Genomic DNA, 14,700 nt, shown 5'->3' with positions numbered 1-14,700 from the left:
AAGGAAACTTGTGTCGCAGCAAAGGAGGAGAGGGACTCAAGTCAGAATCCGAGGCGGCCGTGCCAAAAAAGGCTGGGCTCGGAGTTCGGCTGGCCCCCTGCAGCTGCGCGGGGCGCCTCGGAGGCTGTGATCCCCCCACCCCCGCAGGGAGGTCCAGCCGGGGGCCGCGCCGCGCCGGGGTGGTTGCCAAGGGCCTACCCAGTCTGCGGCTCTAGTTGCTAGGGCCTCCATCTTGAGGCCGGTGGCCGCGGCACCCCCGGAAGGGGTTGCCGAGTGGGGCATTCACTTCCGGTTTGGGGCCTGCAGCGGCGGCGGTGGCGGCGGCGGCGGCGGCAGCGGGTCGGTGTAGAAAATGGCGCTGGTGCAGCGGCTCCCCAGCGCCAGCCTCTGCCGCAGCAGCTCCGTTTTCATGCGCATTTCTCTCTCTCTCCCTTTTTCTTTTCTGTTCCAGAGAATTGGAAGCTAAAGCTACCAAAGACGCAGAAAGAAATCTTAGCAGGTAAGATGGGCGAGCTTACCGCCTCTCGACCTATTAATCTTGTATTTCCACTCTGGCTCGCCTTTGCTGGGTTTAGAAGTTACCCGGTGTCATTTTCTTTCGCACGCAGGGAGCAGACACGGAGAAGAGGCCGGAGGGAATACTGCATGGAGGGATTGCGGGGAGATGCGTAATTACGCGTGTGTTCCTTTCTTTGGGGGTGGGGGGAACACAGCGAAAAGCAATTCTTGTAAACTTAGTTAAAGCATTCTCACCCTTTTAGAATTTAATTAGGGGACTTGTGCATTAATTATTATTGTAAATGGTTGCAGGCATTGTGTGACTCATGATTGAGGCGGCCCTTATGGCGGGCTGTCAAACTGTTTTGGCTTCCCCGTTATTACTTTGAAACTCAAATTGTTGCCTTTATAAAAAGATACTATGTGTTCGCATTTTTTTTTTTTCAACACATTGTAGTCAGGCGGATTCTGTTGCACTGGAAACAGTGTTGCCCTTGAACTTTACCAAGCATAAACTGCGTTTTGTTTTCTTTTGAAAATACATTTATATCTACGTTCGATGTGTGCTCTTTTTATCAGCTGGTAAAATAATTAAAAATCTGTTCCAGTAAGTGGTTCTCATTCCTCTTGGACCTGAGTGCTTTTGCACTGGTAATTTAAATCTTCACCACAAAGGGGTTTTTTGGTTTTTTTAAACGATGCCTTTATGGAAATGTTGAGCTTTATTGAGCTGTAATTGCTTAAGCATCAGGGCATTGCACCGTATTTAACTCTTTTTCACATTCATTTTCTGTCCTACAGTCTTTTCCTTTCTTATTCGCCGTTTTCTTTTGCATCGTATTGGGACACTCAGAAACTTCTAGATTAACCTGATCAGTGAGCAGCTTTCTTTCACTTGAACAGAATAAAATAAAATTTCTCTATCTCAGGTCTTAATGTAGTTTGTGCTTCGTGATTATAAGTTTTATGTTTGTGTTGAGGTTCTTAATTAACATTCACAGTTCAAATCATCTGAATATTTTTCAGCATATGGAATCATTTCAAACTGCTAGTCTTTTGAGTTTTATAGATATTAATTTGTTAAAGTGATCATTAAAGAATCTGTTAAGTCGGTGAAGGATGGACGTCATCGTCTTACCAAACGAGATTTTCTGTTATTCAAAATAGTTGCAGGATCATTTAAAGGAAATTAAACCCGATGTCATTGACTAAATAACTGTTGGATATTTAAATAAGTTTTGTCAAAAGCTATTAAAGAAATGTTAAGATATGAAACCATTAAATAAAACAGGTTGAATTTTTAAGGTGTAATGTCAGAAAGGAGCTTGGAGGTATCAGTCTGTTTCTCTTTTTTTGCTTTGTCAGGTAACTATATCAGTGTAATTCCTATGGAGGTTTTCTGGGACTATAAATTAAAAATTGTCTCTACCACAGGTATAATTTTTATATGCTATTACAGTTGGATAGAACTTGGAGTCTCTGTATCATCTATGTATGAGAGTCTGAATCCCAGCTTTGGCACTTACAGTATGACCTTGACTCTTGGCAAATCACTTAGCCTCTCTGTTGCTAATCTATAAAACAAGAGGTTTGGGCCAGCTAGTTGCTAAGGTCTGTTAGGTCCCTAGGGTTTTATAAAAAGGAGTCAAGTGTTGTCCCTGGCCACAGAGAGCATGTGCAGTCTAGGAGGAGGACTGTCATGGGTACATAAATAACTAATACAAGGTAGATGATGTAAGAGTCAAAAGAAGATACCATTCCATTCATATACTTAAGGATGTTCAGTTGGTCAGAAGGAATGAAAAGGAAAAACAACAGGGCACTGTGTACTAAGGACCTTGTGAGAGGGGAACATTTCCTAAAGGTTAAAAGTTTCCTGAGGAGGGAGAGAGATGATTAGGTGGGTAAATGCTTCCTTTCAACTCCATCCTTAGCTCTGTGCTTCCTTTTTCACAAATAAGGAGAGTATGTCTTTACCCATTTGTGCTCTCCCCAGGAAGGCATTATCCTATATTCATTCAGTAAACATTTCTTGAGCGTCTTATATGTTCCAAATGGAAGACTAGGCACCAGGGAGGGGAAGAATGGAAGTAGCTGAATTTATTGAGTGTTTTTTCTGTCTGCCTGGCACACTTTTCTGAAGGTCTTATATTGACTCATCTGATCCTGGAACACTGTGAGGTAGGTACTTTTACTGTTCCTGTTTTATAGGTGAAGACTTTGATGCACAAAGAGGTTAAGTAGCTTTCAGGAGGCCACACCACTGGTATACTTTGGACTGTATTGTGTTGCTTCACAAGAGGCATGGTTTTTCACCTTGAAAAATTTGAAAAAATCTTTGGGGAGGCACAACCCACACATACAAGCAACGCTTCTAGATCAGAATTTCTCAACCTGGGCACTGTTGACATTTTGACCAGATTATTGATTAGTGTGAATTCTGCCCTGTGCATTGTGGGATGTTCAGCAGCATCTACCAGAAATACTCAGATGTGACAATCAAAAATGTCTTCAGATACTGCCAGAGGTCCCCTGGAGGGAAAAATCACGCACACTGTTGTAGATCTTCATGTTTCACGAAGATAACCAAACATTTGGATTTTTAACGTTAAATCTTTAGATGTTAAATATCTTTTAATACCATGGAACTCCAAATTCCCATTGTATAGACCCCCTGTTTGGAAACTCTAGTCTCTGAATGAATGACAGAGTTACATTGCCATTCTCCCTTCCCTCTGCTTAAACTGCAAACCCTCAAGACAGCATGCCAGGTAGCCCGTGCCAGTTAAACAAAATTGGCACAATAGATAAGTTCAGTTGCCCACACAAGGTAAACTATCTAATTTACTGTTGGCCATTAAAATTGTCACTTTTTGTCGGTATCCTGGGCATTCAAAAGAGAACTGTAATGGCTAGATGTGTGAGATCGCCATTGGAACTAAATTTTTAAGAATGGAATCAGTTTTGAAAGGCAGAGAAAAAGGCACTGTAGGAACAACAGCAGAAATGAAGGCACAAAATCCAGAAAGTATAGGGAATTTTGAAATAGCAATAAGTAGTTCAGTTGGATTGGCATATAAGGGTGGGGGCAGGTGTAGAGTTTCTTGAATATCAGGTTGAGGACTTTTTGCATAAATCTTACATTGTGGGAAGCTACTACATGCTTTTAGGTAGGGTGGTGATAGGATAGAAAAATGATAACTAGTGATCTGGGCAAGAGGTGTGATGAAGACATGAATTAAAATGGTAGTAGAAAAGGGGGGAGAGTGTGAGATACTAAAGATGTGGAATATGGGGTTTGGCAGCTACTTAGTCTGTGATTAGTTGTGAGAGGAATAAATACACGGGGTCTCTATCTTGGCTGAATGGGAGATTGACCCAGCTTCTGAACAGAATAGATGTGAGAACAGAAATAGGGAGAGATAAGATGGTAAGTTACAGTTTATAGTTGTAAAAAATCTCTTGTAACTCAACTTATCTAACTTAAAAAAATATATATATATCCAAAGTGATAGAATCATTGAATATTTAGATCTGGACCATGATCCCAGCCAATATTCTGATCCCTTCATTTTACAGATGAGAAAGCTGTGGTCAAGGTTATAGTCTCTTAACAAGTGACGGAGCTGGGATTCAAACAGGCCTTTTGACTCTCACTGTAGGCTTCTTACAGCTAGGCAGCATTTTATTTTATATTGCACAATAGAAAAGAGAGAACTTTGATTTCTCCTTTCTTTCTGAAAACATGAGAACAATTCCCTCAATATATTTTGTGACTATTTTACTAATTGACTGTAATATAGGGTGTGTTGTCTAAAGTAGAACTACATGCTTCATGTTATGCTGATTTTTTTTTCTCCCTAAACCAACCATTAAATGTCATCAAGAGAAGTCATTAAAGATGCTGTGTACCATATAATGTAGCATCTAAGCTGGAACGTTTTTATCTGAGACACCTTTACTTGGGACATGCTAAATAAGAAAAGACTAGGGACAGCAGGAGTAAACCAGAGCATTAGGTCTTCCTAGATAAGGTGGACCCTGCTCTTGGAATTCACCGAACTTTATCTGGAAGAAAAAAAAAAAATCATTTTCTGATTTTGTTAAGCTTTTCTGTTGCTTTCCTGTGATGTAGTTTGTAGGCCAGCAATTTCATATTAGTAGGTTTCTTTCTAGCTTTATTTGGCAGCTACGTGGTATATCAATTGGTAGAATAAATGAATCACAAACTGTAAGCTTAATTTTAAAATGTGTAACAACCCCTCTGGAAGTTTTAAATATAAACATCATTAAAAAATCTGAGTACCATTCTGTAACTCTTGTGAGTTTTGGCATCTGAAGTAAGTGTGCAAGTATAAAATACAGTCCTTTACAGTTCTGTTTTATGACAACCTCAGAAGTATTGCCCATAATTGGAAAGACTAAAATAGATATGGCTGTATATATTCTTGTCAGACTGACTTATGACGTCTCTCACTCAAAATCGAGAAAATGTCCCCTCATTTAAAAAATTTAAAAAATCATTCTGATCTTCAGCAAAGTAGCAAGAATAGTGCAACGAACACCTGTATCTCCACCTAGGTTTACCAGTTACTAATATTTTGCCAAATTTGTTTTATCATGCCCTCTCACCCCTAAATAAGACAATATGTATCTCCCAAGAACAAGGGCATTCTACATAACAGCAATCAAATTATCACAGTCGGGGAAGTTTAACTTTGTTACAGTACTATTTGGTCCATATTCAAATTTTTCCAGTTGTCCTAATAATGTCTTTTATTTATTTATTTATTTTTGGACTTTTTTTGGGGGGGGGGGTCGGGTAGCTATTTAATTTTTTTAAATTTATTTTATTTTTGGCTGCGTTGGGTCTTGGTTGTTGCGCGCAGGCTTTCTTTAGTTGTGGCGAGCCGGGGCTACTCTTCGTTGCGGTGCGCGGGCTTCTCATCACGGTGGCTTCTCTTGTTGTGGAGCACGGGCTGTAGGCGCGCGGGCTTCAGTAGTTGTGGTGCACGGACTCAGTAGTTGTGGCGCACGGGCTTAGTTGCTCTGCAGCATGTGGGATCTTCCCGGACCAGGGCTCGAACCCGTGTGCCCTGCGTTGGCAGGCGGATTCTTAACCACTGTGCCACCAGGAAAACCCCTAATAGTATCTTTTAAAATATAGTTTGTTCTTTTCTCTCAGCTCTTTAATCCAGGGTTGCATTTAGTCATCTGTAATTTCCTTCCATCAGGAGCAGTTCCTTATGCATTTCTTCCCCTTTCATGACATGGGCGTTTTGGAATAGTCCAGACTAGTTGTTTTTGCAGGCTTCAGTTTGGATTTGTCTGGTTGTTTCTGTATGATTAGATTCAGGTTAAACCTTGTTGGCAGGAATATCACATAGGTGATGTGTTTGTTCTTAGTGCATCACATCAGGCTCTCTCCCTGACCCCTTTGAAGGAAGTTAGCTAAAAGTTTAACCAGTACTTTTACCTTTACACTAGCTCAGTGCTTCTTTCATTTTAGGATATGACAAGCAATCAGTTGAAACTGAGGTATAATTTTAAATAGTTGAAGTTACAATAATTACAAGTCTTTTTTAAATTGGCCAACTATAATGATTGCAGCTTTTTTGAAGGGTTATTCTGAAGGTAGCTCTTCCATTGTTAGACATAAAAGTTGCGTGTTTTTGGCTTTCACCAGTAGTAAACTGAACCCTGGTAAGAAAATGAAACATAGGACTGGGCTTGTGATATGCATTCTTCAAAAGAATACCCCAATGAAGTTAGAGTGGCATTGTGCCACCAGAACAGGGTTTCTCATCCTGAATTCCACAGAGGGACCACAGGTGGTATGAGGTAGTTTGAAAAACTGAATGTGTGCTTTAAAAAAAAAAAGAAAGATGATCCTCAGCATTTATCAGATTTCAAAGGCTCATGGCTCTGCAAATATTAAGAAACATTGTGTTATAGGGGGGATGTTAGAGGAGCTGAATAATGTCAGTAAAAGGGAGATTTTAAGATTTAAAAGAGAGAAAGTAACATTCAACTAAGGCATAGTTTCTCTCAAAAAAAAAAAAAACAAACCCAAAAGACCAACATGAAAATGCAGTTGTCCCTCAGTATCTGAGGGGGAATTGGTTCCAGAACCCGCACCCCAGCCCATAGCAAAATCCAAGGATGCTCGAATCCCTTATATAAAGTGGTATAGTATTTGCATATAACCTGTACACATTCGCCTGTGTACTTTAAATCATCTTTAGTTTACTTATAATACCTGATACAATGTAAATACTATGTAATAGTTGTAAATACAATGTAAATGTTATGTGAACAGTTACCCATGTATGGCAAATTCAGGTTATGCTTTTTGGAACTTTCTGGAATTTTTTTTGATCCTTGGTTGATTGAATCTGTGGATTTGGAACCCGGGATATGGAGGGCCAACTGTATAGTTTAAATGTCATATTAAGGTGGTCTTACTTTTAAAATGAATTGCATACTCTGTGTGAGCTGGTTATGAAGCAGAAATCCTAGCATTTCTACTCTTGTAACTAGGGAAAAGCATTTTGAATTTTAGGCAGTAGTATGTTGTATGACCATGACTCAGCTGACTTCCCATTTCAGATGGAATGTTCAAAACAGATTGAAACTTGGTTAAGGAATTTTATACTTTGAACCTTACAAGATATTTTCTGCAAACAGCAATTGATTGGATTTTGTATAATAACAAACAAGATTAAACCAAGTCACTTGTTTTGCTATTCTTACTAGTGGTTTTGAGTCAGCCAGCATTTATTGAACAGCTTGCTGCAGTGATATTGAATATTTTTATAATTTTGACATCTGTGTTTTGTTGACTTGGGTCCCTTCTTTCTCTTATTCTTTTGGAGGATCCCCCTGAAACACAAGGAAATAGTGCTGTGTGGTGTGAAATATGCACTAATTTAAAATGTATTTTTAAGCATTACTTTGATAATTGACCATACAAAGGCTGTCAGAGAAATATGTTTTACTTAATATTCTTCTTGTGAATCCCTAGGTGATGTGAGGCATATAAGTGAGAATCTTACCATGTAAAAATAGAAAGGGACATAAAATGTGCATTCTCTACACTGCTGCAGGTTAATCATGCTCAAGCCACAGTTCTGAGCCTGTCGCTCACTATTTCTTAGAAACCTCTGCTGCCTCCCTAGTGACTCTGGAATTGAAGCCCAAACTCTTGTCTGTGCTAAGCTTATCTGTTTAGCTTTATCCCTTCTACCTTTTGCCCTGTCCTCAGTTCCTCCTTCTCTGAATGTCTCCTTCAATTTCTACCTCAATTTTTTTTTCTAACAGCTTTATTGAGATTAAATTCACATACCATAAAGTTCAGTTTTTTTTTTTTTTTTTGCGGTACGTGGGCCTCTCATGGTTGTGGCCTCTCCCGTTGCGGAGCATGGGCTCTGGACGCCCAGGCTCAGCGGCCATGGCTCACGGGCCCAGCCGCTCTGCGGCATGTGGGATCCTCCCGGACCCGGGCACAAACCCGTGTCCCCTGCATTGGCAGGTGGACTCTCAACCACTGCGCCACCAGGGAAGCCCTAAAGTTCACTCTTTTAAAGTACATGATTCAGTGGTTTAGTATATTTACAGAATTGTGCAATCATCACAACTACCTAATTACAGAACATTTTTTTATCCCCCCCCCAAAAAAAAAACCCCATACCCGTTAGCAATCACTCCCCATTCACTCCATCCCCTGGCAACCACTAATCTATACTCTGTATGGATTTGCTTATTCTGGACATTTCATATAAATAGAATCGTATAATATGTGGCTTTTTGTCTTGCTTGTTTCACTTAGCATGTTTTCACAGTTTATACATGTTGTAGCACGTACTTAATTCTTTTTATGGGCAAATATTCCATTGTATAGCTGTACCACATTTTGTTTATCCATTCATCAGTTGGTGGCCATTAAGGTTGCTTTCACTTTTGGGCTATTATGAATAGTGATACTGTGAACATTGATGTGCAAGTGTTTGTGTGGACGTACATTTTCAGGTCTCCTGGGTATGTACTTTGGGGTGGAATTGCTGGGCATATGGTAATTCTATATTTAACTTTTTGAGAAACTGCCAAACTATTTCCAAAGCAGCTGCATCCATTTCACACTTCCACCAGCGGTGTATGAGTATTCCATTTTCTCCACATCCTCACCCACACTTGTTATTGTTCTTTTTGATTATAGTCATTTTAGTGGATGTGAAGTGATATCTTATTGTGGTTTTGATTTGCATTTCCCTAATGACTGATAATACTGAGCATCCTGTCACATGCTTACTGGCCATTTGTGTGTTTGATGTGGAGAAATGTCTATTCACATCCTCTGCCCATTTTACAGTTGGTTATATTTTTATTGTTGAGTTGTAAGAGTTCTTTATATGTTCTAGATACAAGTCCTTTTTTAGATACATGATTTACAAATATTTTCTCCTGTTCTGTGGGTTGCCTTTTCACTTTCTTGATGTCCTTTGAAGCACAAAAATTTTAAATTCTGGTACGGCCGATTTGCTGTCTTAACCATTTTTGAGTGTACGTTTCAGTGACAGTAAGCACATTCACAGTGTTGTGCAACTGTCACCGCCAGTGACTCTTTTCATCTTGCAAAACTGAGACTCTACCTATTAAACAATGACTCCCCATTCTCTCCTCCCCTCTACCCTTGGGAAGCACCATTCTACTTTCTGTCTATGAATTTGACTGTTATAGGAACCTCTTGAGTGGTTCCTAGAACCACTCGTAATATTTGTCCTTTTGTGACTGGCTTATTTCACTTAGCATAATATTCTCAAGGTTCATACATGTTTTAGAACATTAGCCAATTGACTTTTGTATGTTGATCCTGTATCCTGCATCTGTGCTGAACCCGTTTTGTGTGTGTGTGTGTGTGTGTATGTGTGTGTATTCCTTAGGACTTCTATACATAGGACCATATTAACTGTGAATAAAGATAAGTTTTATAATTTCCTTTCCAATCTTGGTGCCTTTTGTTTCTTTTTCTTGCCTAATTTTTCTGACCAGAACCTATAGTAAAATGTTGAATAGGAATGGCAAGAGTGAACATCCTTGTCTTGTTTCTAATCTTAGAGGAAGAGCATTCAGTCTTAACCATTAAGTGTAATGTGAACTGTGGGCTTTCTGTAGATGGCCTTTATCAAATTAAGGAAGTTTCCTTCTATTCCTAGTTTGAATGTTTTTATCTTGTCATGAAAGGGTGTTGGATTTTGTCAAATGCTTTTTCTGTGTCTGTTGAGGTCACGTTGGTTTATGCTTTGTTCTGTTAATGTTGTATTACATTGATTTTCATATGTTAAACCAACTTTGCATTCCTGGGATAAATCCCTCTTGGGCAAGGCATATAGTCCTTATTATATGTTGCTAGATTCGATTTATTAGTCTTCTGTTAAGGATTTTTGAGTCTGTGGTCACAAGGGTTATTGATCTGTAGGTTTCCTTTCTTGTGATATCTTTGTCTTTTGGTACCAGGTATGGTCTGGTTTGGAATCTACAATCTGGGGTCTTGAGCTGTTTGGTTTGGCATCTACCTCATTCTGCATTGTGCATTAATAATTGTTTTTATATATCCAGTTCCATTTTTTCTTCTTAATTTTTTCCCACTTTATTAGGTATGATTAACAAAATTAATTCCATTTTCTTTCCCCCCCAGCAGTTAGTGCATTGCCCGTGTATTTGTGTGTGTTTTATTGAGATATAATTGACATCTAACTTTGTGCAAGTTTAAGGTGTACAGCTTGCTGCTTTGAGATATTTATATGCATGTTTACCCTTGAACAACATGGGTTTGAACTGTGTGGATTTTTATATGTAGATTCCCCCCCCCCCCCCCCCCAAACAAATCCCCCCCCTTCCCCCACTAAATACATATTACAGTACTACATGATCTGTGGTTGGTTGAATCAGTAGATGTGGAACTGTGGGTTTGGAGGGCCAACTGTAAAGTTATATGCAGATTTTTGACTGCATGTGGTCAGTGCCTCTAACCCCTGCCTTGTTCAAGGGTCTACAGTATTACAATATGATTACCACTGAAGCATTAGCTAACATCTCTATCATGTCACATAATTATCATTTCTTTTTCGTGGTGAGAACATTTAAAATCCAGTCTCTGAGCAACTTTGAAGCATACAACATAGTATTGTTGACTGTAATCACTATTCTGTACATTAGATTTCCAGAACTTATTCTCCTTAGTTTCAGGAGTTGCAGGTTTGTACTATTTAACAACATCTCCTCAATTCTCCTATCCCCCAGCCCCTGCAAGTTCAGGTTTTTTAGAGTCCACATATAAGTGATAATCATATAGTATTTGTCCTTCTCTGTCTGACTTATTTTACTCAGCATAATGCCCTTAAGGTTCGTCCGTGTTGTTGCAAATGGCAGAATTTTCTTCTTTCTCTAGGCTGAATAATATTCCTTTGTATGTGTATACAACACCTTCTTCATTCATTGATGGACACTTAGGTTGTTTCTGTATCTTGTGAATAATGCTGCAATAAACTTGGGAGTGCAGATATCTTTTTGATATCCTGTTTTCATTTCTCTTGGATATATACCCAGAAGTGGGATTGCTGGGCCATTAGTAGTTGTATTTTTAGTTTTTTAAGGAACCTCCATACTGTTTTCCATAGTGGCTGCACCAATTTACATTCCCACCAGCAGTGCACAAAGGTTCCCTTTTCTCCATGTCCTCACCAACACTTGCTACACTTGTTACCTCGTGTCTTCTTGATGACAGCCATTCTAAGAGGTGTGTCAATTCCGTTTTCTACTGTATGCTCTCCTTTCTTTGGTCGCAGTCTTCTTTGTGTCCTAACTTTAGTTTAGTGCCGTATTTTGTACCTAGTTTCTTGTAGCTAATGTTTAGTGTACACTTATGTGCATCTCTTAAGCACTTCGTCTGCATTACCTAATTTAATCTTCACAACAACCCTCTGAGGGAGGTACAGTTTAAGACCTCTTATAAACAAGGAGACGGAGGCTTTAGAGAAATTAAACAAGTTGCTTACACAAGGCGGTAGTGGAGTTGAGATTTAAGCCCACATCTCTTTGGGATCAGAGCCAGAGCTCTTAACCTCATGCTGTGCTGCCCAGGAAATGCTTGTTTGAATAGATTGGATTTAAACTGGTTCTTAAAGAAGTAGAATGTGGGTAGAAGAGAGTGAAAAGAGTGCATGTTTGGTGGTGGATGGGGTTAGAGTGTTAGTAACAGCAGGGAAGAAGGAATTGGTATTAAATTGGAGTACTAATATAAGTAGAACTGCTTTTTGTCCCCAGAACAGTAATTAGTTCTATTTGGAACAGTGAGATTAACATCTGAAATAATTAGAAAATGAGCATTGTTTAATTAGAGGTCAAGGGTGAGTTTTATTTGAGTTGGAAAGAATTATGAAGGAACTAGTAATTGTTAAGCCTCAAAAGAGGAGTAGATTTAGGAGCGTAGTTTAGCAAACCGGATTTGGGGTCAGCCTTTACCATTGTCTTACACTGTACAGGTCATTTAGAGCTTCCAATCCTTGGTTTCTTTTAGTGTCAAATGGCAATAACATAAATTCTGTGTTTTGGCATTGTGGTTCAAAATGGATGATCTCTTCAGAGCACCTTGTAAACTGTACAGTGCTCCTGTTGCTACGGTGGGAGGTTTCGGTTCTTTTAAAATTCTAATATCACTATCCCCAACCTGCGCTTTTTATTTGAAAATAATTTCAGTCTGAGAGAAATTTTACTAGACAAAAAATTCCTGAATAGCCTCCATCTGTGTTCCTCAAACGGTGATATTTAACCACCTTTGCTTTCTCATTCTCTTTTTACATGCATAATGGTTTTTTCCTGAACCATTTGAGAGTAACTTAGAGACGTGATGTCCCTTTACCCCTAAAAACGTAAATATTTATTTCCTAACATACTCAGCCATAAAAAAAGAATGAAATAATGCCATTTGCAGCAACATGGGTGGACCTGTGTTGCTGCAAACATAGGTTATCATACTAAGTGAAGTTAAGTCAGAGAAAGACAAACATTATATGATATCGCTTATATATGTAATCTAAAAAAATAATACACATCAAGTCATTTACAAAACAAACAGACTCAGACATAGAAAACAAACCTATGGTTACTGAAGGGGAGGGGAGGGAGGGATAAATTAGGGATTTGGGATTAGCAGATACACACGACTATATATAAAATAACAAGGACCTGCTGTATAGCACAGGGAACTATATTCAATATCTTATAGTAACCTATAATGGAAAAGAATCTGAAAAAGAATGTGTGTGTGTGTTTGTGTATAAACTGAATCACTGCTGGACACCTGAAACATTGTAAATCAACTATATTTCAATTTAAAGACAAAATAAGTATTTCCTAAATTCAAAGACATTTTCTTAGTAACTACAGTGCCATTATCAAAATTGGAAAAGTATTATTCAGTACAGTCTTAATAGCAAATCTGCAGATCTTACTCAAATTTTGCCAATTGTCTCAGTAATAACTTTTAGAGCAAATTAAAAAAAAAAAACTTCTTTCTGGTCAGAGATTCAATCTAGGATACAGGCTGCATTTAGTTTTCAAGTTTGTTTAGTCACCAGTATTCTGGAACAGTTTCTCAGTCTGTCTTTGTTTTTGAAGACCTTGATATTTTTTAAAGAGTACAGGTTAGTTATTTGGTAGAATGTCTCTCAATCTATATTTGTCTGATGTTTCCTCTTGATTAGATTTACATTATGTGTTTTTGGCAGGAACAGCACAGGACTGATGTTGTTTTGCTTATTGCCTCATATAAGGAGGTGCATCATGTCCATTTATCTCATTATTGGCGATGGTAACTTAAACTACTTGGGTAAGTTGAATACCAACTACCTGGTATATGTCAGGTTTCACCACCGTAAAGTTAGTACTTTCTCTTTGTAATTAATAATTATATTGTTGGGAGTACTTTGAAACTATGTAAATATATTATTTCTCATCAAGATTCTTGCCTGAGTCAATAGATTGCTAAATGGTGATTTTCTAAGTCCATTATTTTTGCTACATTAGTTGACATTCTACTGTACCATCTGTCCCTTTACCCTGTTAATTCATCCATTTATTCATTTATTCATATTAGTAGGGACTCATGGATTCTTCATTTATTCAGTGGGTTGTAATCCTTTACTAGCATTATTTTATTGCGTAGTTTATGAGGCCAGTAGAAGCCCCCTTCAAGCTCAACCTCCTACTTTTTGAAGAGATCCAGACTATGTATCATCTGTATCTTCACTGATACCTCATCATGTCCTATTTTCTTATTTTCTCTTCATTCTTAAGAGGAAGATACGCTGACTTCACTACCTGCCTGTGCTTTATGGTTCAGAATCAAATGCTATCTAGAAATACACAGTGTTGCCACCATCCTGTCTTTTGTCCTCTTTTCTCCACATATTTCTATCACAAATAGGTATTTTTATTAGTTTCTGTATGTGTGTGCTTCTAGAATTCCTTTACGCAAATACGAGCACATGGGGGATATATATTCCTATCTCTTCCCCACTTTTAACACAAAAGATAGTATACTGAACCTTAGTTTTTTCCCCAGTTAACTATATACCTTTCAGATCCTTTCATATCAGAATATGGAGGCCTTCCTTATCTGTTTTACAGCAGTATAGTTATTCCATTTTATGGATGTATCAGTTTTATTTAACTACTTTAGCATTTGCAGGTATAAACTACCTGTGACTGTAAACAAGCTTCTCTTGTGTTACCCCATCTATTATCACCCTCTCTGATACCTTTATTCCTTAACCCCTTTTCTACTTCCAAATAAGTACTAGTCTTCCTTATTTAAAAAAAAAAAACTTCAGTTTTATCCTGGTTTTTTTTTTCATATCATGGCTAAATTTTTGAAAATCTGATCATGCTTAACCTCTTTTGCAGCAGTTTGGTTTCCATCTTTACTATCTGGTGAAATTATAGCTTTGAAGGTTACCAGTGACTTCCTGTTGTGGTGCTAGACTGGCTTTGGTGATTAATTTAGGCATAGGAGGACAAGGAGGAGGAAAACAGAAGAGGCTGACAAGCAGATAGGAAAAGGAGAAGCAGGAAGGCTGGGAGAAAACAATAAATTGTAAGAGAAAAAGTAGGTGAACAACATTTTTTGGCAGAAGATGTGAAATT

General features: G+C 38.4%; 1 protein-coding gene across 1 annotated transcript in view; it reads left to right on the top strand.

Moving 5' to 3' along the window:
- Window positions 1-455: 455 nt before the first annotated feature.
- The window catches only part of TNRC6A (trinucleotide repeat containing adaptor 6A), a 95,993-nt gene continuing 81,748 nt past the window's right edge, over window positions 456-14,700 (top strand). Inside the window, exon 1 of the mRNA XM_024744621.1 lies at window positions 456-499. The gene's annotated coding sequence lies outside the window, so the exon portion shown is untranslated. The remainder of the gene's footprint in view (window positions 500-14,700) is intronic.

Source organism: Neophocaena asiaeorientalis, unplaced genomic scaffold, assembly GCF_003031525.2.
Source record: "Neophocaena asiaeorientalis asiaeorientalis breed wild unplaced genomic scaffold, Neophocaena_asiaeorientalis_V1.1 scaffold91, whole genome shotgun sequence".
Classification (NCBI taxonomy): Eukaryota; Metazoa; Chordata; class Mammalia; order Artiodactyla; family Phocoenidae; genus Neophocaena; species Neophocaena asiaeorientalis.
This window is presented reverse-complemented; position numbering and strand designations above follow the sequence as displayed.